Here is a 21,766-nt window from a genome sequence, read left to right as displayed (position 1 = left end):
AAAAGAAGGGGGAAGGGGAAGGGGGAGGGCTATGAGCTGTATGCAATGCTCGGCCAAGGGGTGAAGTTCAGCTGCAAGGGACTAGAGACAAGAAGACTCACCTGGGCTCACCAGGGAAGTTATTTAACTCATAGAAGAACCTCTAGGTTCAGACAAATGGGTCACCTTTCCATGGCACCATCATTCTTCTTGCAGTGATTCTCCCAGGAAAGAGACTCACAAATAATAGTTTAAATTTAAACAACTTAAGAAAGAAAAGAAAAGAAAAAGAAAAAAGGGAAAAATGAGGAGAGGAAATGTGCTCAGGGCTAAGGTATGTTGGCTAAAGGAGGAATCTTAGATGAAGTCTAGAAAGAGAGTAAAAGAGCAATTTTTAAGCACTACATCAATTAACTCTCTCCTTGTACTCGACACACACCTTCATCCCCTCTCTGTAGTCTGCAGCTTCACCATCCCCCCCAGTGCCATTTCTCAGCAACTGGAAAGCACCTCCTCCCCAGCCCCCCACTCTTTCATGTCAATCCATATCCTGACAGTTCTTTCAAAGTGAACTTAAGCCCCGTATTTCCTTTAAGAATTCCTTAAATTCCCGATTCTGAACTCATACTGCCCTTAGAATTAGTTCAACTAGCCAAGCACTTGATTTTGTGGTGTCATGTATTTGTTCCTGGTTTTGTCTGTGTCAATTTTACTTCCCAAACTAAATTTTACATATATGGTGCACTAAAAACCACCTCAAGGACCATGGCTCAGTTCTCTTTATAACCCCTACTGCACATCACTGGGGAGTCAACCTAATAGGTGTTCAAAACACTGAGCGATTAGTTGATTGTTGTCATATTGTACCAAATGCAATTGCAGCAAATGCATGGTATTCCATGGGTGATGACTTAGTAAGGGCCCATTTGGTTACAAGGCAAAGAGACTCACACAAAGAAGCTCAGGGAATTATTAATAGGAGCCTATAATGACAATAAATTGCAAGGTATCTAACTGGGTCCCATGGACCAAAAAAATCATTAGGCAGCTAATCTCTCTCTCTTCCTTCCCCTTCATTTTCTTCATCATCTTCTTCTTCTTCCTCCGCCTCTTCTTTCCTCCTCCTCCTCCTCCTCCTCCTCCTCCTCCTCCTCCTCCTTCTTCTTCTTCTTCTTTTCTTTTTCTTCCTCCTCTTCTTCTCTCTCTCTTCCCCACTCCCTTCTGTGCAAACTGGCTTCTTCTTTTGAGCATCCACTATACACATGACTCCGTTCTGGCCCTTCCATATGGTGGCCCTGGCCCCTGAGCTTAGAGAACCTTCTGGCTCATCTCCTCACAGCTGGCTGACTATGTCTGCATGGTGGTGGGGGGAGTAAAGGATCTTTTCACCTCCCATTGCAGCAACTGATATGGGACAGACAAATTGGCTCAGGTTATTGCCACTGCTGGATCTTCAAAAGTCAAATCACAGACTTGAAGGATGTAGAATCAAAACAAGGTGTCTTTGGGAGTGGTTCTGAGGGGCTGCTGCACCACTGGTACTTCCTGCTTCTCCTGACTTCCCTGGGGATGGAATACAGCAGGAAGCATCCAGAACTCATCCAAAAGACAGAAATTGCCATCCTGATTTGCTACCAACAATTTGTATGAAAATGTCAGTTAGAAAAACTAACTTTTGAGATTCTTAAGCCTCAGTTTGGGTGTGTAAAATGGGGATAATAAGGGAGGAAGAAAATCTCCTCTATCCCCTTAGGGTCTCTTTCTGGACCTAAGAATTAAATGAACATAAGACAGGTTAACAGGAGAAAAGAATATACATTTAATAAATTTTTTTACATGTACAAGGGTGTCTTCACAAGAGAATGAAGACCTGAAGATGTGACCAGAGCAGGGAGCTTTTAGAACTTTTAGACAAAGAAATAATACATTTGTGAAGAATTGACAAGACAAAGCCATTTGGGGTGGGATACTAAATGGTAAAGAAGTAACTAAGAAGGTAAAGTTTGGTTCAACAAAATTTGTTTGTACAGATTTCTCAGCCCCAAATTCCCTGTCTCTGGTGATTGAAATGTCTTCTTTCCTCCTGGTATAGGGAGGGTACCTTTCATATGGGAGTTTTATCTCCTGCTTTCAGGAGGAAAAAGAAGGGTCAGAGTATCCTTGTACCTGCTGTTTCTTTTTTTAAAAAATAAATTTATTTATTTTATTTATGGCTGTGTTGGGTTTTTGTTGCTGTGTGTGGGCTTTCTCTAGTTGTGGCGAGCTGGGGCTACTCTTCGTTGTGGTGCATGGGCTTCTCATTGTGATGACTTCTCTTGTTGTGGAGCATGGGCTCTAGGTGTGTGGACTTCAGTAGTTGTGGCACGAGGGCTCAGTAGTTGTAGCTCGTGGCTCTCGAGCGCAGGCTCACTATTTGTGGAGCGTGGCTTAGTTGCTCCGCGGCATGTGGGATCTTCCCAGACCCACAGGCTTAAACCTGTGTCCCCTGCATTGGCAGGCAGATTCTTAACCACTGCGCCATGAGGGAAGTCCTGTACCTGCTGTTTCTTAAGTGCCTTTAATTCAAAATAATGAATACGCCAAAGTGGTATATTTTAGGGTGATATATTTTGGTTTCCTTCAATAATATCTTTCCTATTCAAAGTCCTCTGTTCAAGGTACTGAGAAATTTAAATCATAGCTTCCCTTACATTGAATCCTTACATCGGGAAATGTACCCTCTGCCCACTGATGGATCAATTTACCAGGGAGCTTTAAAACTAATGGTTCTATAGCTTATATGTGGCCTTGATACTGTTGTACCCCTTTCCCCTTCACCTCATAATTCACTTTTCCCACCCTTTCCAGAAGCCACCAAGGTGGATAGTCAGAATCAGATTTCACTATATATAGAAATCTGCTTCCTCATAATGGCCTCTACCCACTCTTACAGGAATGTTTGTTATAATTATGAAGGCTTGAATGCACGTATATAGGAAGAAACAAAGATCAAGAAGGAAAGAGAAAGGGAAGAAAGAAGGGAGAGTGAAAGGGTGAGAAGGAAGGCAAAATGAAAGAAAGAAAGAAAACATGCCATTCCCATCTAATCTGGGAGCTTGGTCCACTGGTAGCTTCTCTTCGCATGTGGTCAGCTGATAAAGTATTTGGTTCATTATCTCAGGTCATGACCTCATGAGAAAATAGTTCTATAATACTTAGTGCACAAAAAAATCAAAGTAGTGGGGCACTCTTTCCCAAAATACCACACCCTAGACTCCAGAGATTAGATCAACTCTCTTCTTAGAATATACTATACAAACCCAAAACATAAACATTGCTTACAATTTTTTTAGAAAAATGATTCTGCATATTGACATATCAGTTTCCAGTAATAGGTCTGACTAGCCCTCAAGACATACCTTCTTTCTGAAAGCCACTAAAAGTATTATTGTAGATACAGATATATCATATTTTTATACATTTTATTATATATATGTGTGTGTGTATATATAACAGTAGAGAAGTTTAACCAACTACAAGATATAATTTTTTTTAATTAATTTATTTATTTTTGGCTGTGTTGGGTCTTTGTTGCTGTGTGCAGGCTTTCTTCAGTTTCGGCAAGTGGGTGGCTACTCTTCATTGCAGTGTCCAGTCTTCTCATTGTGGTGGCTTCTCTTGTTGCAGAGCATGGGCTCTAGGCACTCAGGCTTCAGTAGCTGTGGTGCACGGGCTTAGTTGCTCTACGGCATGTGGGATCTTCCTGGACCAGGGCTCAAACCCGTGTCCCCTGCATTGGCAGGTGGATTCTTAATCACTGTGCCACCATGGAAACCCCCAATATATAACTGAAGAGAGAATTTGTAAATTGAAAGATAGGCTAAAAGATATTATCCAAAATGTATACAAGAGAGAGAAAGAGAAATGGAAAATATGATAAAGAAAGAGTATGAAGTGAAAAGGTCTAGCATGTTAAATTAGAGTCCCTGATGGAGAAGAGATATACAATGAATCAGAGTAACATTTGAAGAGGTAAAGACAGAGAATTTTCCAGAACTGATGAAAGTACTATATCAGAGTCTAGTCAAGAGACAGAAATTTGAACTGGAAAAATTTAATATAAGTTTAATGTAAAGAATTATTAACTAAGTTTTTAAATGGTTAACTACTAAGAGGGTAAAAAAGAACTCTAATGTATACCTTAGAGTTACAGAGGTGGCAAATGTAAAAAGCCACTGGAAATGAAGGGAACCAGGGACAAAGTTGGAAATTTAGAGTACAGGCTGTAGAACTGAGAGTCACAGCTCTGATGAGAAAGCACAGCTGCTGCATGGATGGTGTCCAGCTCAGGAATCCAAGAAATGCCACTATATGGATCAGACGTGCACTGGGCCTCTAGCTTAGTGAAGACAGTCATTGCTAGAGACTACTCTCAGGATCACAAGCCCACAAGCAGAACTCAGGAAATAAACCCCAGGAAATAGCAAGTCTCTTCCTCCTTCTCAAGCCTTGTGTCTCTCCAGCATCCCCCGCTGGCAGAACATAACAAAGAGGCAGTTGGCAAAGGATAACTGTGTTTGCAGAATCTAGCTCTCACATCACAAAATACAGAAGGGTGGGATGGAGCTGTGAAGCAATGAATTTATAACAGGCACAGCTATCAATACACAGAAACAATCATAGGTAACATTTATGGAGCACTTATTTTGTGCAGCTACTGTTCTACGTACTTTACAAATATTAACTCATTTAATCCTTGTAACAGTTCTATGAAAAACTGCATTTAGAAGTCCAGTAACTCCCAAGAAAGATATGTAAAAGCAACCTGCTGCTAGACATTTTATTGCTGTAACTGCAGAACACAAAGACCATAAGAAGATGTTGAAAACATCCAGAGAAAAAAACACAAATTATCTTCAAAGAGTGACAGTTACACTAAGAACTGATGTTGCAGGGCAAAAAAGGGAAGCCAGAAGACAGGAGAACAATATTGTTCTCCTGAAAAGAGAACTGAAAAGAGGTTGAAAAGGCTGAAAAGAGTCCCTGTCAGATTAGAATTCTATAATAAGAAAAAAATCTTTCAAGAATTTGAAAAAAATAAAGACATTTTGAGACAAAAAAGAAAGTTTGATTCCATACACACATATATATGGAATCTAAAAACAAAAAGAAAAAAAATGGTCAGAAGAACCTAGGGACAAGGCAGGAATAAAGATGCAGACCTACTAGAGAATGGACTTGAGGATACGGGGAGGTGGAAGGGTAAGCTGGGACAAAGTGAGAGAGTGGCATGGACATATATACACTACCAAACATAAAATAGATAGCTAGTGGGAAGCAGCTGCATAGCACAGGGAGATCAGCTCAGTGCTTTGTGACCACCTAGAGCGGTGGGATAAGGAGGGTGGGAGGGAGGGAGATGCAAGAGGGAAGAGATATGGGGACATATATATATGTATAACTGATTCACTTTGTTATAAAGCAGAAACTAACACACCATTGTAAAGCTATTATACTCCAATAAAGATGTTAAAAAAAATCTCAAAAAAAAAAGTTTGCCACTAGTAGGTCCTCTCTAATGGAAATCCTAATAATATCTTTCAGACAGAAGGAATGTGAACCCAGATGGAAGGTCTGAGATGTAAGAAAGAATGAACTGGTGGGTAACTGGTGGGTAATTCTAACAAACATATAAAAAATAATGTCATATATGGTCATAAATAAGCAATGAAAAAGAGAACCTCATGACAGATGCTACAGACCTTTAAAAGACAACAAGATACTATGAATAACTTTATGCCAATATTTTAAAAATTTAGACTTACAAATTCCTAAGTAAATGTAAAGCACATACAAAACCTGAATGGACCTATAACCAACATATACTTAAATTATAAAATTTTCCCACACAAAACCTTCAGAGTAGATGGCTTCACAGGTGAGTTCTACCATATATTCAAGGAATCAATCATCGTAATATTACACAAACTCAGAGGAAAGAAAAAGAGAAAAACACTCCTCAACTCATTTGATAAGTTTAGCCAAACCATAATACCAAGGTTATTTATGAGAAAGAAAGATTACAAGCTAAACTCACTCATGAACACAAGTACAAAAATCCTAAACAAATTATTGTCTAGTCAATAAAATAGCCAATACTTTTAGGGTGCTTACTATGTTCTAGGCATTGGTTTAAGCATTCTGGACATATTACTAAACTTTACAATAGTTCTGTGATTTAGGTACTTTCTTTTAAAAATATTTATTTGTTTTTATTTTTGGCTGTGTGGACTCTCTAGTTTTGGCACAAGGGCTTAGTTGCCCCGTGGCATGTGGGATCTTAGTTCCCCAACCAGGGATCGAACCTGCATCCTCTGCATTGGAAAGCAGATTCTTAACCACTGGACCACCAGGGAAGTCCCTAAGTACTACTATTATTCTCATTTCAGCATATGAGAAAATGGAGACACAGAGAGGTTAAGTAATTTGCCCAGGTCACTCCCACACTGTGGTATGGCTGGGTTTCAGACCTAAGCAGTCTAACTCATACATCCATTTTTTTAGTAGTTACACTGTAACTGAGGTGGGCTTATCACCCAAACACAAGGCAATTTAACATTCAAATATTAATTAGTGTAAATCATTACATTTACACATTAAAGGAAAAATAGATATGGTCAATAGACATAGAGAGGAAAAAAAGCTCAAATTCAACATCCATTCACAATAAAAACAGCTCTTGGCAAACTGGGAATAAAACACAACTTCCTTAATGTGATAAGGATTATCTACAAAAACTTCAACAGACAACATACTTAATAATGACACATTTAAAACCTTTCCCTTTGACTTGAGAACCGACAAAAGAATGCTACCAATTACCAATTTTATTCAGCATTCTACTAGGGGATCTTGGACAGCACAGTAGATAAGAAAAATAAATAAAACGTACAAGGATTGGAAAGGAAAAAGACAAAACTATTATTATGAACATATAATGATGATATATATAGAAAATGAAAAATACTCTACAAATGAACTACTAGAATTAATACAAGAGTTTACCAAAGTTTCGGGATACAAAATCAATATAAAAAATTAGGTTTGTTTCTCACCAGCAGCAGCTATAAAATGAAATTTAAAACAGTCTTCATTCACAATGGCATTAAAAAATGTGAACTACCTGGGAATAAATCCAACAAAATATGTACAAGACATTAATGGAAAAAATTATAAAATTTTATTAAGAGACATTAAAGAAGACCTAAATAAATGGAGAAATATACCAGTTCATGGATTGGAGGACTCAACATTGTAAAGGTGTCATTTCTCTCCATACTGATTTACAGACTCAGTAAATCCCAATTAAAATCCCAATAGGTTTTTGTTCGAACTTGACAAGCCAGCTCTAAAATTTATATGACAGCGCCAAGGGCCAAGAGTAGCTACTCTTGAAGAAGAAAAATAAAGTAGGAGGACTTGCTCTACCAGATATAATACTTATTATAAAGCTATAGTAATTAAGACCGTGTGGTATTGGGACAAGGATTGACAAATAGACCAATGAAACAGAGTAGAGAACCCATAAACAGACCTACACCTCTATGAACATTTGCTATACAACAGAGGTGACATCCCAGGTCAATGGCAAAAAAGATAGACTTTTCAATAAATAGTGCTGGCATAATTGAGTATCCATAGGGGAGAAAATGGAATTAGAACCTCTCTTGGCAATATAGTACAGAGAAATTAATTCAGGTGCATTCAAAAACTATATATGAAGAATATGTATATATTCTATATTAGAAGATAATAGAGAAGAATATCTTCATGACCTTGGGAGTAGAGAAGGATTTCTTAAACTGGGTAAAAAAACCATTCACAGTAAGTGAAAGATTTGTAAATTTGAGTATGTTACAATTAAGAATGTCTGTCCAACCAAGGCACACTAAGAGAGTAAAGGGACAAGTCAGAGAGGGAAATGATACTAACTACAATACATAAAAGTGGCAAAGGACTAGGATCCAGAATTTATAAAGAACTTCTGTGAATCAAAGTATAAAATAAAGAACAACACAGAAGATTTGAACAGATCTTTTATAAGAAAGGAAATCCAAATGGCCAATAAACCTATGAAAAGATGTTTAATCTCATCAGTAAAATGCAAATTAAACAACAACGAGATACTATTACACAGCCATCAAATGGCAAAAATAACATCTGACCAGCACCAAAGACCCTGACCAACAGGTATTCTCTAGTGAGCATATAAATTGGCATACCATTCTGGAAAACAGTAGAATAGTATTAACTAGTAAAATTGAGTTTGTGCATACTCCATGCCCAGCAATTGCATGCCTGGGAACATACGTAGAGAAAAATCTGCACATACACAGAATGTTCTTAGCAGCATTGTCTGAAATATTCCCCAACTAGAAACAACCTAAATGTCCAGCAGCATAGAATAAATAAATAAACTGAAGTGTACAGCAATGAAAATGGACCAATTACAGCTATAAGCATTAATAAGGATGTGTTTCCAAACGATACAGAGTGAAAGAAGCAAGTCATAAAGAAGACCTATGTTTTTACTCCATTATATAAAGTTCAAAACATGCAACAGTAAACAACATCATTTAATGATGCCTAAACGTGTGGTGAACTGTAAAGAAAAACAGTGAAATGATTACTTTAGATGCCAAGATAATGGTTGTCTCTGGAGGGAAAGAAAGGGGCTGTGCTCAGGTGGAAGAAGATTCTGTAGTGTTCTGTTTCTTGACTTGGGGATGGTCACCTGGTGTTCATTTTATATTAATCATTTTACCGTATGTAAATATTTTATGAACATTTTTCTATGTATGCTGTATCTCACGATTTTAAAATACATCCTGCACATCTAGATGTAGAGTCACTTTCAAAACAAGCACAGATTTAGAGATTAAGTGTACTTGATCATATAGGTTTTCCCAAGTTTCCTCTGTGAGGCAGGCCTCAGCGAGTCTCTTTTTACTCAATTTAATGCAATGGGGTTAAATCACTCAAGGGCACTAAAGGATAAGCGACTATCTCAACAAAATAGGGCAAGAATGGTGGGGAGCATTACAGAAACTGCCACTCAAGTTTCCCCCCAAGCTTCTCTTTCCAATTCTGGAAGAAGTCCTTCTGTGCTTCAGACATCAAGGCTTACTTTAGATCAGAGGCCCAGGATGCTCCAGAGATGATTCAGACCCCAGTCAGCAGTGATCTCTCCTTTTACACTCCATGGCTTCTGCTTATATCCAAGAAAGCAGTGGAAGCCCAGGCATGCCGCGGCAATTAGGAGCCTGCTCCCATCACCTCTGCCTGCTGCAGTAGGGGACCGGTCTCACTTATGTGGCAGAGAAGCACGTCCACTGAGCCTCTTCCTGGCTCTTTGTTAAACCAGACCTGAGGCCGGGTGTGAGGTCCCAGGTCAGAACCCCAGGCAGAGCTGAATGAAGCAACTCTCGTCGTCAGAGGAACCGGCAAACTGGGAGCCTTTCATGTGCTTGGTAATTAATAAGAAATGAAATTACAAGCAGAATGATAGCTCATCAAATTTGATTTGGTCCCACAGGGCCTGCTTGAGATTCTAATGAATACATAGGGTGAGGCCAGGGATGATTAATGGGAGCCTCAATTGCAGGGACATGGGGAGGTTATTCTTTTTCTATTTATTTACTTATTTATTTATTTTGACTCCACCGGGTCTTAGTTGCGGCACACGGGATCTCCGTTGCGGTGTGAAGGATCTTTAGTTGTGGCATGTGAGATCTTTAGTTGAGGCATGCGGGATCTTCAGTTGTGGCATGCAAACTCTTTAGTTGCGGCAAGCATGTGGGATCTTAGGTCCCGGACCAAGGATCGAACCTGGGCCCCCTGCATTGGGAGCGTGGAGTCTTACCCACTGGACCACCAGGGAAGTCCCGGGAGGTTTTTATTTTTTTTAATAATTTATTTATTAATTTATTTATTTTTGGCTGCGTTGGGTCTTTACTGCTGCGTGCAGGCTTCCTCTAGTTGCAGTGAGCGGGGGCTGCTCTTCGTTGTGGTGTGCGAGCTTCTCACTGCGGTGGCCTCTCGTTGCGGAACACGGGCTCTAGGCATGCAGGCTTCAGTAGTTGTGGCACGTGGGCTCAGTAGTTGTGGCTCGTGGGCTCTAGAGTGCAGGCTCAGTAGCTGTGGCGCACGGGCTTAGTTGCTCCGTGACATGTGGGATCTTTCCGGACCAGGGCTCGAACCCGTGTCCCCGGCAATGGCAGGCAGATTCTCAACCACTGCACCACCAGGGAAGCCCCCGGGAGGTTTTTCTTAAAGTCCACCACCTCTCGACTTCTCTCTTTTGTTGAGAGTCCTCCTACCTGTGGGGAAGAAAGGAGGCTGTTCCCTCAGACCACGAGAGGGACAGTGTGTGTAGAGAGCTGCATTTCGTTGCCTGTGGCTCTAACACCGCATCCTCCCACAGAGTTTTGAGTTGAAAACCCACAGCCACAGACGCTGATTCGGTTAGAAACTCTGGTTACCCAGTTATCTCTCTGGTTATCTCTCTGGTTATCTATACTCTTAAGTGTCCAAATTTTAAACTGGTAATTGAATCCATTGCCCAGCTTGCAAAAAGCTTTGCGAAGGATGTCAAGGAGGGGAAGGAGAGGAATATGTGAGTGGCGAGCTGCTTGGCTACAGGAAGGAGAGTGAGGGGAGACAAAAGATATTGGAGATGGGGCAGGGAGGGCTGCTCAGAAAAGAACAAGATTCCTGAGCCTCAGCCTCAGCCAACTTCATCATCCAGCCAAGAGGCATCCAGCCCCTACCTATCCCCATTACACGGCTTGTGAACTGCAGAGAGATGGCATTCGGGGCTTCTGGCAGAGCCCTGGACCAGTGGCTTTGCTGTATCAGGGGGCCAGCTTGCTGGAGATCAGCATGTGCCCATCAGATGTCATGCCGATCGAAGTACGGTGAGGCTGGAAATCAGGGTGGAGCTCCCACGACACCCACCTGGCAAAAGCTCACAACTTTAGTGGCTTCTGTGCTCTTTGGATTCTTTTGCTTTGTTTCCTTTCCTCCTTGATGTGCTGCTCCTTTGGCACGTGCTTCCTTACAGTACTTACTAAGACCTGATTAGGGCTATCTTCTCTGTTCCACTGATGTTTTTCTTGTTTCCTACTAATTACTGTAATGTTATAATACATATATATTTAGGACACCCGTCCTGTCACTAATAATGCTATACAAATATGAGCACAATGTATTTCATTCTTTTCTCCCTCTGTTTATTACATATGTAAAAAGCAAGTCGTTTCATGTTCTGAGTGAGAGCTCTTTGGACTAAGATTGGATCTTATAATTCTGTTCCTCTTTATTGTTTAGTTTTTTAAAAAGCAAGAGGTCAGGAGATTAAAAGAGAATGCTTGTGAAATTGGAAAAAGCACAGTGAAGGCTGCACAAGGGCTTTTTAAAAAATTGAAGAGAGGTGTAATAACCTCATGGAAATCAGATTTTGTAAAGGAAACCAAGCCTCAGAAATCAAAAGCCGTGATTGTCAGTCTTCAATCTCTTGTCAGAAAGCTTTTGAAAGGAAGAATCTGTGTAGTGCAAATGAATTCACTCATTCAATTCTATTTTCTTTTTTCCCTCCCATTTTCCACTATCATTCTCCCCTTAGGCAACCATTCCCAGGTGTTTAATGTATATTCTTTATGTGAATTTTTGTAAAATATGTACTGTTGTTCCATATGCATTTTAAAAATTTTTTATTTTATATTGGAGCATAGCTGATTAACAATGTTGTGTTAGTTTCAGGTGTACAGCAAAGTGATTCAGTTATACATACACACGTATCTATTTTTTATCTGATTCTTTTCCCATTTAGGTTAACACAGAATATTGAGCAGTGTTCACTGTGCTATACAGTAGGTCTTTGTTGGTTATCTATTTTAAATATAGCATTGTGTACATGTCAATCCCAACTCCCAATCTATCCCTCACCCTTCCCCACTGGTAACCATAGTTCATTCTCTAAGTCTGTGAGTCTGTTTCCATTTTGTAAATAAGTTCAGCCGTATCTTCTTTTTTTAGATTCCATGTGCAAGTTTTATCATATGATACTTGTCTTTCTCTGCCTGACTTACTTCACTTAGCATGATAATCTCTAGGTCCATCCATGTAATGGATGCAAATGGCATTATTTCATTCTTTTTAATGGCTGAGTAATATTCCATTGTTTATATGTACCACATCTTCTTTATCCATTCATCTGTCGATGGACATTTAGGTTGCTTCCATGTCTTGGCTATTGTAAACAGTGCCATATGCATCTATTTTTATTTACACCATTTCCACTATGCTTTGAAGGCCCATTCTCATTGCTATGTGCCCATGGGGTCCATTACTTCTGACCACTGCACTCTCCATGACTTGCATCCCCTTCATTTATTATCTATTCCCCCAGTGATGGACACCCAAATTGCCCCTAACTCCCCAGCACAACATTCTGTAGATATCTATGTCTCCTCTATATAGACCTGTGTGAGCCTGTTCACAGGATATATCCCCAGGAGTAGAAATGCTGAGACAAGATATCCACATATTTAATTTTACTAAGAACCACCTGATTGCCCCCAGCAAGGCTCCACCAGTCTACCTCTCTATCAGCAGTGCATGGGAGTTCCTGGGTTACCATACACACATGCACACCTTCAAGCCCTAGCACACTTCTTGGAATGATCTACTTTACCAATTTTTGCCAGTCTCATGAGAACAAGTGAAGTGGTACATACACCTTTTTAAATTTTGCCTTTCTCTTGTGAGCTTGAGCACATCTAAATATGCATATCCGTGAGTAAGCTAAGTGATATAACAAACCCCAAATCTCAGTGGCTTAACAAAACAAGTGTTTATTTTTGGTTCATATCACATTCCAGTGTAGTGGGGGTCAAGGGCAGAGTACTACTCCAGATGATCAGGCTTCTACTGTGTAGCTCTGTCATTTCCTAGGGCCTCAGGGTCCTCCGCTGGATTCTCTGCATCCAGCCACCAGGGGAGGAAAGAGAGAGCCCTCAGAGAATGGCACAGGAGGTTTGTAGTGCCACGTACAGATACGGTCACATTCCTTGGGCCAGAGAAATGACTGGTGCCCCTGTGTACCAAAGAAAAGAGGGTATGGAAATTGGTGAAGAATTAGACAATCTCTGCCCCAAGATGTTTGTGACTTTTGGGGTTTCCCTTTCTATGTTTCCTCATCATATCCTTGTTCCATTTATTTTTTTCAGACTTCCTCCTGTCATTGTTATTCATTTGTGTATTCATTGTGTATTCTAGAAGGTATCGATTCCCTGTTGGGATATTTTTTTTAATATTTATGTATTTTCTTTCTCTTTTTTTTTGGCTGCGTTGGGTCTTCATTGCAGCACACGGATTTCTCTCTAGTTGCAGTGCTTGGGCTTCTCTCTAGTTATGGCGTGCAGGTTTTCTCTCTCTAGTTGTGGTGCGAGGGCTCCAGGGTGCATGGTTTGTGGTACATGGGCTCTCTCGTTGAGGCACACAAGCTCAGTAGTTGTGGCGTGCAGGCATAGTTGCCCCGCGGCATGTGGGATATAAGTTCCCTGACCAGGGATCGAACGCAGGACCCCGGCATTGGAATTCTTTACCACTGGACCACCAGGTAAGTCCCTCCCCATTGATTTTTGTTTGTTTGTTTTAAAGGAGTTTTTTATTTTTAAAATAAATTTATTTATTTATTTATTTATTTATTTATTTATTTTTGGCTGCACTGGGTCTTCGTTGTTGTGTGCAGGCTTTCTCTAGTTGCGGCGAGTGGGGGTTACTCTTCGTTGCAGTGTTTGGGCTTCTCACTGCAGTGGCTTCTCTTGTTGAGGAGCATGGGCACTAGGTGCGCGGGTTTCAGTAGTTGTGGCTCATGGGCTCTAGTCTGCAGGCTCAGTAGCTGTGGCTCACAGGCTTAGTTGCTCTGTGACATGTGGGATCTTCCTGGACCAGGGCTTGAACCCGTGTCCCCTGCATTGGCAGGCGGATTCTTAACCACTGTGCCACCAGGGAAGACCCCCCATTGGTTTTATCATTGCCAATAATTCTACCAATCTGTCTGCCTGACCACTTTGGCTATGGGGGTCTTTCACCAATCAGGAATCTAATTTTTATGTGACCTAGTCAATCAATTTTTAGTCTTATGGTTTTTATTTTTGAGATTGTGTTAGTTGTTTGTTTACAGTCTCAACCTCTGGATTCCTCTTGAAAGCACACTGTCATTACTTCCTCTGTCAGTTTCCCCATCAGTCCCCAATTTGCAAGGAGGTCACTTGTTAAGGACAGGGATGTGGAAGGTCTCCAGACGGAAAGGCTCACCCAGAGGCCAATTACCCAGCCTCCAAGTCTCCCTTCCAGCATCCATTTTCCCCTAATCCTCTAGGCTCTGGCCTAGAAAAACTCAGTTCTCCAAAGCTCCTACGCAAATGTACAAAACTGCTCAGGAAACCATTTCAACTGGCAGGAGAGGTGGGCAAGAGCCAGATCACAGAGCCTGAGCCTGATAAGATGGTTGCAGCATTAAAGGGTATTAGGTTGGAACTTTCTCAGACACATTAGAGTTTCTTGGAACCTCTCTCCCATGTCGTTTCTTCAATCTCTTGCTTACACTTTTCCCTTGCCTGAAAAGCCCTCTCTACCTTTGCTTGGTTAAACCCTCTTATCCTTAAGCCTCAACCTGGGCATTACTTCCAGGAAGCCTTCTCTGACCTTGCTCCACCCCACGCCCACATCTAGGTGAATGCACTTCTGAGCCTTGCACAACTCTCACTGAACTTACCACACTACATTGTAATGGTCATTTGCCTACCTGATCGTGAACTTTTGGGAAGAATCTGAATCCAATTCCCCTTTGTACTCCTAGCACTAGCTCGGGACCTTAACACATGCATAACAGCTGTTGGATGGATCTGATGGGCTTACTATGCCCTGTCCACTGTACTTGGCCTTCCTGTCCCAGCTTCATGGGCTTTGGGGAGGTTTTCATTACAGCAGAGAGGCCCCAGAAGGATGCCCTTCCAGAGGTCAGCTGGGGTGTCTCTCCCTTGGTCTGCGTGTCCAGGCTGCTTATGGGCCAGTCTCTAGCCGGGTCCTGGAGACGGCAGATCTGAGTTAGCTTTCCTGGGCCTTAGCCTCTATTGTGGATGGAGCAGGGCCTGTGAAAATTATATGTGGTTAAGTGAAGGTCAGTGAAGAACAGGACTCTCTCTCCTGGCAGTGGCCCTCCTCTTCCTGATTCCCGCATTCAGAGGTCAGGTTGGACTGGAGAGCAGACCTCAGACAATGAGCGGTCCGTGGACAAGCAAGATGGAGGGAAGAGGGAATTCCCTGGTGGTCCAGTGGTTAGGACTCCGCACTTTCACTGCCGAGGGCGTGGGTTTGATCTCTGGTCGGGGAACTAAGATCCCAGAAGACATGCAGCGTGGCCAAAAATAAAGATTGAAAAAGAAAAAAAATTGAGGGAAGAGAGTCCTCCCGCCCCTTTGGCCCTGCAGCCTGCCAAGCTCAAGGCTCGGCTGCCCCCTTGTGTCCACAGCGTGAAGGACAAGGGAAACTTAATCCTAAACTGGGCTATAGGACTGGTCCCCTGGGAGTCCCCTGGCTAGGACTGGTCCCCTGGGAGCCACCCGGCTGTCTTGCCTCCTTCTCCCCAAGGGCACCCACACACGGGGACTCACATTCAGCAGGGCCAGCTGCGTTGTCCCCCAGCAGTGCACTGCCCACCCAACTCACTGCTGGTTTTTGCCCTGGAGGTCTGAGGGCCTGGGATCTTCCTCTGGAAGGGAAGACCTTGAACATTTTAAAGGGGGCTTTTCGGGACTTCCCTGGTGGGCCAGTGGTTTAGAATCCACCTTCCAATGCAGGGGACGCGGGTTCAATCCCTGGTCGGGGAACTAAGATCCCACATGCCGTGGGGCAGCTAAGCCCGTGCACCGCAACTACCAAGCCCACATGCACTGTAACACGCATGCCACAACTAGAGAGGAGCCTGCACACCGCAACGAAGAGCCTGTGTGCCACAGCTAGGACCCAACGCAGCCATATATTAATTAATTAATTAATAAAACGGGCTTCTCCACCGCAATAAGCTCACGCACTGCAACGAAGAGTAGCCTCAGCTCGCCGCAACTGGAGAAAGCTCACATACAGCAACGAAGTCCCAACGCAGCCAAAAATAAATAAATTAAATAAATTAAATTTTTAAAAAAAGAAATGGAAAATTTTATGTGAGCCAAATTTGAGGATCATAACCCAGGAAGAGCATCTCAGAAAGCTCTGAGAACTGTTCGGCCCGTTAGAACTCAAGGCACAGTTATATAAGTTTTTGAGACAGAGGGCTGTCCAACAAATGAAGTATTATTGAGTTTACATAATCCAGATCTAAGGGTCATCATGGTAGGTCATGTGACCCCTTACGAGATCAAGAAGGAATGTTATCGTTTGAGTTGTCTTGTTGGTGCTAGGAGAATGTTGTTCTTTATGGCTGAGCAGGTATTCCTGCTGGTGGGGGAGGGTTGGTCAATGGGTAATGCAGATACACAATGCACAGTGTGGGGAGAGGGGAGGCCAAAGTGCAGAGGAGAATTTTTTGCATTTAAACTTTTCTTGTCTTGCCATAAAATATGAACTTTATTTCACAATCATAAACATCATTTCATGATGTTTAGAAACTCTCTGAAAATGTGCCGAAGAGTTCCTATAGGTCCTCAATCCCTGGAAATAAAACAAAGACTGTCCTACAACATCTTTTGTAATGGCATCCCTCTGCTTGTTACCAATGACACAGAAATCGATGTCCCTAAATGACACAGAAATCGATGTCCTTAAATGACACAGAAATCGATGTCCTTAAATGTAGTGAATCATTGCCTTGGGCAATACTATGCAAGGAACAGATTGTACAAAGTTTTATATCTATACAACGATATTAGCAGTGGAGCAACAAATTGCTTTAAATTTTATAGGTAGTGGGAATTCCCTGGTGGTCCAGTGGTTAGGACTCTGTGCTTCCACTGCAGGGGGCACGGGTTCGACCCCTGGTTGGGGGAGCTAAGATCCCACATAACACGCGGCCAAAAAAATTATGGCTAGTATGGAAACATAGATTAATTTTTAAATTGTCTCTTGACTCAGAAGACATTTTTTAGAAATCTACCTTGTAATATTAAAGCATCTATATGTGGGGGAATAGAATGGAGAATAATTCCTTGAAACATTGTTTGTACTAGGGGAAAAAAATAAAGCCAGGCATCCCTGGTGGTGCAGTGGTTGAGAATCTGCCTGCCAATGCAGGGGACACGGGTTCGAGCCCTGGTCTGGGAAGATGCCACATACCACGGAGTAACTAGTCCCGTGAGCCACAGCTACTGAGCCTGCACGTCTGGAGCCTGTGCTCCGCAAGGGGAGAGGCCGTGATAGTGAAAGGTCCACGCACAGCGATGAAGAGTGGCCCCCGCTCACTGCAACTAGAGAGAGCCCTCGCATAGAAACGAAGACCCAACACAGTCAAAAATAAATAAATAAATTTTTTAAAAAAGACCTTAAAATAATTAATTAATTAATTAATTACATAAAACCAACTGAATGCCTAAAACACTAAATAAAAATGTTTGATTTATCTTTTAATGAATGAATGAATAAATAAATAAATAAATAAATAAATAAATAAATAAGTAAATGGGGCTTCTCTGTGGGAGGGCTGCAGACAAGATACCCAACAGGCAGGCTGGCAGTTTCTGTCTGCCTGTTGGTTTTGCTTCCAGAGGCCTTCTCCGCACTAGTTTTGGGGAGCTCTGTCATAAAGAAGGGGGGCTGCTGGGCTTGGCACCCTTCCCCCAGGAGCTCCTGCACTCACACCATTGGCTGTGCGGGGCCCCAGTTAGGTCCGCTCATCCCAGGCATCTCCTCCCACCCCCTCTGCCTATTACTCTCCACAGCATCGCCCTGGTTGTTTCCTTCTTGGGACTTCTCACACTCTTGTTTTGGTCTACTATTATCGCCTGCCTTCCCTGCCCCTCCCAAGTAGAATGAGGGCAGGGCCTTGTTCGACTCATTCACTGCATCCCCACAACACAGAACTGGCCCCGCAGGGAACAGCCACTTGGCACGTGTTTCCCGACCGAAATTCCCCACACGTGCCCGATGTCCACCCACGGCTCCCATCTGGGCCAAGCTGCTTCCTCCTCCTGAAACGCCTTCATCACCCCGTCCCACCACCACCTCCACCTCACTGCCTGGCAACCTGGTATTTACAGTTAGTTCAAGGCTCACTTTAAACATTACCTCTTTGTAATGCCTCCCTGACCTCTCCCAAATTAGGCACTTCCTTCTGTGTTCCCTCACTTCCTATAACAGCTGTCACAACTGTCTGTGAGCCCGGCAAGGGCAAGAATTGTATCATATTTGTTCTTGCATTCTCAGTGCCTGGCAGATGGCAGATGCTAAATAAATATTTACTGATGAACTCTGATGACCACTGGAGAGGCTCACAGAGCCCAATGCCCAACGCTGCCCTCCTGGCCCCGCCTCCCTCTGCTGTCGCATAGGGAGCCCACACTGTAGGCAACGGAAACATCATTCACTCAGCATCTTCCCAAGGCCGTGTTTTGTAACAGTATTGTTTCCTCCAGGGGGAATGCTTTTCCAACCATCATCCTCCTTTAAAACACATCTTGGGGGCTTCCCTGGTAGCGCACTGGTTGAGAGTCCGCCTGCCGATGAAGGGGACACGGGTTCGTGCCCCGGTCTGGGAAGATCCCACATGCCGTGGAGCAGCTAGGCCCGTGAGCCATGGCAGCTGAGCCTGCACGTCTGGAGCCTGTGCTCCGCAACGGGAGAGGCCGCAACAGTAAGAAGCCCGTGTACTGCAAAAAACAAAAACAAAACAAAAAAACGCATCTTGGCTGCCACTTCCTCCATGAAACCTTCCTCAGTTCCTGAGCAGGAACTAATCCCTCCCTCTTCTGGGTTTCCCATCATCATCCCTCTCCCAAGCTAATTCTGCTTCATTGTAGAACTTAACAGAAGTGTGCTGCCCCTTATCTCAGCAAATTGTAAACCTTCTCCGGTCACCAGCCACGGCTCACACACATTGGTATCTCTCATCTCCCATGAAGCTAAACACTCAAATGCCCGCTCACAGGCAGCCCATAAAGCATACACGGTAACTTGAATGTCCCGTCAAGAAGCCAATAGCTCCCAATGTGAAAACTCATGTAACTAACACTAGGACCCCAGAAGAAACTTCCCCAGGTGCACGTCCACACTTCCTGCAGGAAGGCAGAGACTGGGCACCTCAATCCCGCCAAGAGCTCCCGCCCTGGGCACCCTCCATATATGCCCTCCCACCTTGCTCTTTGCCTTGTGCTTTCCCAGCCCAGCCCAGCTTTCTGGCTGCACATGCCAGTGTATACTTGGAGCTCTCTTGGGATGGACTGTTAGCACTCAGCCTCAGGGTCCATCTACTGCAAGCAAGTCCTGGTAGCTAATCTTGATCTGACCTCAGCCTTTGGGAGTCAGCCTCACCTATAACTCATGCGGTGGCACCAGGGATAGAACTGACCCATCTCTACTACTATCCTCAGCATAAACACACACACACATACATACACACACACGTGTGCACATGCCCACATACACATACAAGAATATACCCAGATGCACACATGGTGTAGAATGTGATCAAGGGCTTAGATGTTGCAACCATGTTTAGTGTGAAGACCAATCCTGGGCAAAGGTTCTGACACTCCTCACAGGGTCCAGCTTGACGCAGACACTCAACAAATATTTGTTGAATGACTAAATTGCTTGCGTGCCCACCTCCAACGCCACCCACGGTCACTGATTTGACACTCCTCTGCCCCCCTGAAGCCCTGGCCTGTTCTACCATGCCAGGTGCCTGGTGCATCAACAGTACCCTAGAGGAATAGGGCCGCAATCTTGGTACCCAAATGTCTTCTTCTTCTTGAAGTTCACCAAACACAGTATGTTATCTCCCCTCTGGGTCTCAGTACCTGTACTAGAAGTTCCTGCCCTCCACCCCCGATTCCTTCACCTGGCTTACTCTTGGTCACCCTTTAGATCTCACTGATTTGCTTGCCACTTCTTTCAAAAAGTCTTTTCCAAGTGTCCCATCCCTGCCCCAAATTGGGTTAGGTGGGTTTCACTGGACAAAGAAGGAAAACAACTTCTCTTGCTCTTTTTAGAACTGCTTATGATATGCAGCTATAAGGTCAGCCAAACTTAAAAAAACACATGAAGTTGCTCATGTGGTTATTTACCAAGTACATTCATGTTATATCTTTGGGGTGTCACCATAACCCTGGGGAAGGGTGTGATGATTTCCATTTCAGAGATAGGAAAACTGAGGCTCTGAGATACCAGGTGCCCACCTAAAGTCACAAGAGCAAGTAAGCCAGAGAGGCAAGCGTCAAAATCCATGTGTGTGCTTTCCATTTCATGGGGTGGGGCTGCTGTACTCGCAGGGATGAGGATGCAGGTGGGGAGTGAGCACAGAAGCTGTGTAGTCTGAATTGCCTAAAATAGGGGAGTGGGAAGGGTCTCTTCTCCTTTATTCCACGCAACGCTGAAGAGCCCTCAACACGAAGGAGGCACAGCTTTATTTCTCTGGTCCAATTCTTTTTCCCAACCCTGGGCCATTAGTGAAGCCTATTATAAACCTCTCTCTTTGAGATAAGCATCCCTATTTACCTGGCAATCATTTGCTGGGAAGCATTCTAAGTAAAGCTGACTAAATGGAGAGGAACGCGAATGAGGTCACAGAGTGATGGTTGGAGCCCTGCCCTGCTTGCTGTCCATTCCTCCAAGTCGCTGCCTCGGTCCCTTCTCTGGGCCACCAGGAAGAAGAACCTTGTGTAGTCAGAGCAGTTATCCAAGCGGGTCTCAGTGGCCTGCAGAAACTCCTCCAGCTTCTCAGTGATGAAGCCGGTCTCCTGCAGGGCCTCCCGCAGGAATTTCTTGTCCAGGGGCAGTGCGGAGAACCTCTTGACCCCCACCATGAAGAAGCTGGCCTCAAAGTCCCCACTCAGCATCAGATGGCCCCTGGGCCGGGGCAGGGTCCTGAGGTGACGCAGGGTGTGTGTCCAGGCAGGCCTGCAGGGTGGGGCAGGCATCCTCGAGGCACAGGGAGGAAATGAGGCAGTTGGCCAGGGGCAGGACCGCAGGTTCCAGGGGCCGTTGTTTCAGGATGTCACCCTTGAGTACCTGGCGGATGGCTCTCCTTAAGCGCTCCTCCTTCTCGGCCCCCCTGTCTCTGGAGTGGAGGGGAAAGGAAAGAGGGGCCAGCTGGGTCATGCTTATTGCGTGGACTGCGCACATCACTCCCAGCCATTCTCTGCTTGGCGCACAGGCTCCCAGAACAGCAGGTGGCCAGTTTTACAGATGAAGAAACTGAGTCCCAGAGAGAGACCTGGTCCTGAACCAGCTGTGGACAAAGTCAAGCCCAGGACCTGCCGACCCTATGGTCAGCACTCTGTCTACCTGCAGGCCCTCTGTCGGCAATGCACCCCTGGCAGGTAGCCCATTCTCTTTCTACTAGTCTGTGTTTAACACGACCCAGACAAGTGCCTCCAGAAATGGAAAGTTGGCCTGGCATCAGCTGAGCAAAACTACTAAGTGAGCTTGGGGCACTTTGTTGGGGCCCCCAGTCTCTCCATTACCTTTCCCTCCCTTTGTCCCCTGGCCACTCCACTCAATCACATTCCTGAGTATACTGGTTTCCCTATTC

This window comes from Mesoplodon densirostris, chromosome 7, assembly GCF_025265405.1.
Source record: "Mesoplodon densirostris isolate mMesDen1 chromosome 7, mMesDen1 primary haplotype, whole genome shotgun sequence".
Taxonomy (NCBI): Eukaryota; Metazoa; Chordata; class Mammalia; order Artiodactyla; family Ziphiidae; genus Mesoplodon; species Mesoplodon densirostris.
Note: the sequence above shows the minus strand (reverse complement) of the source record.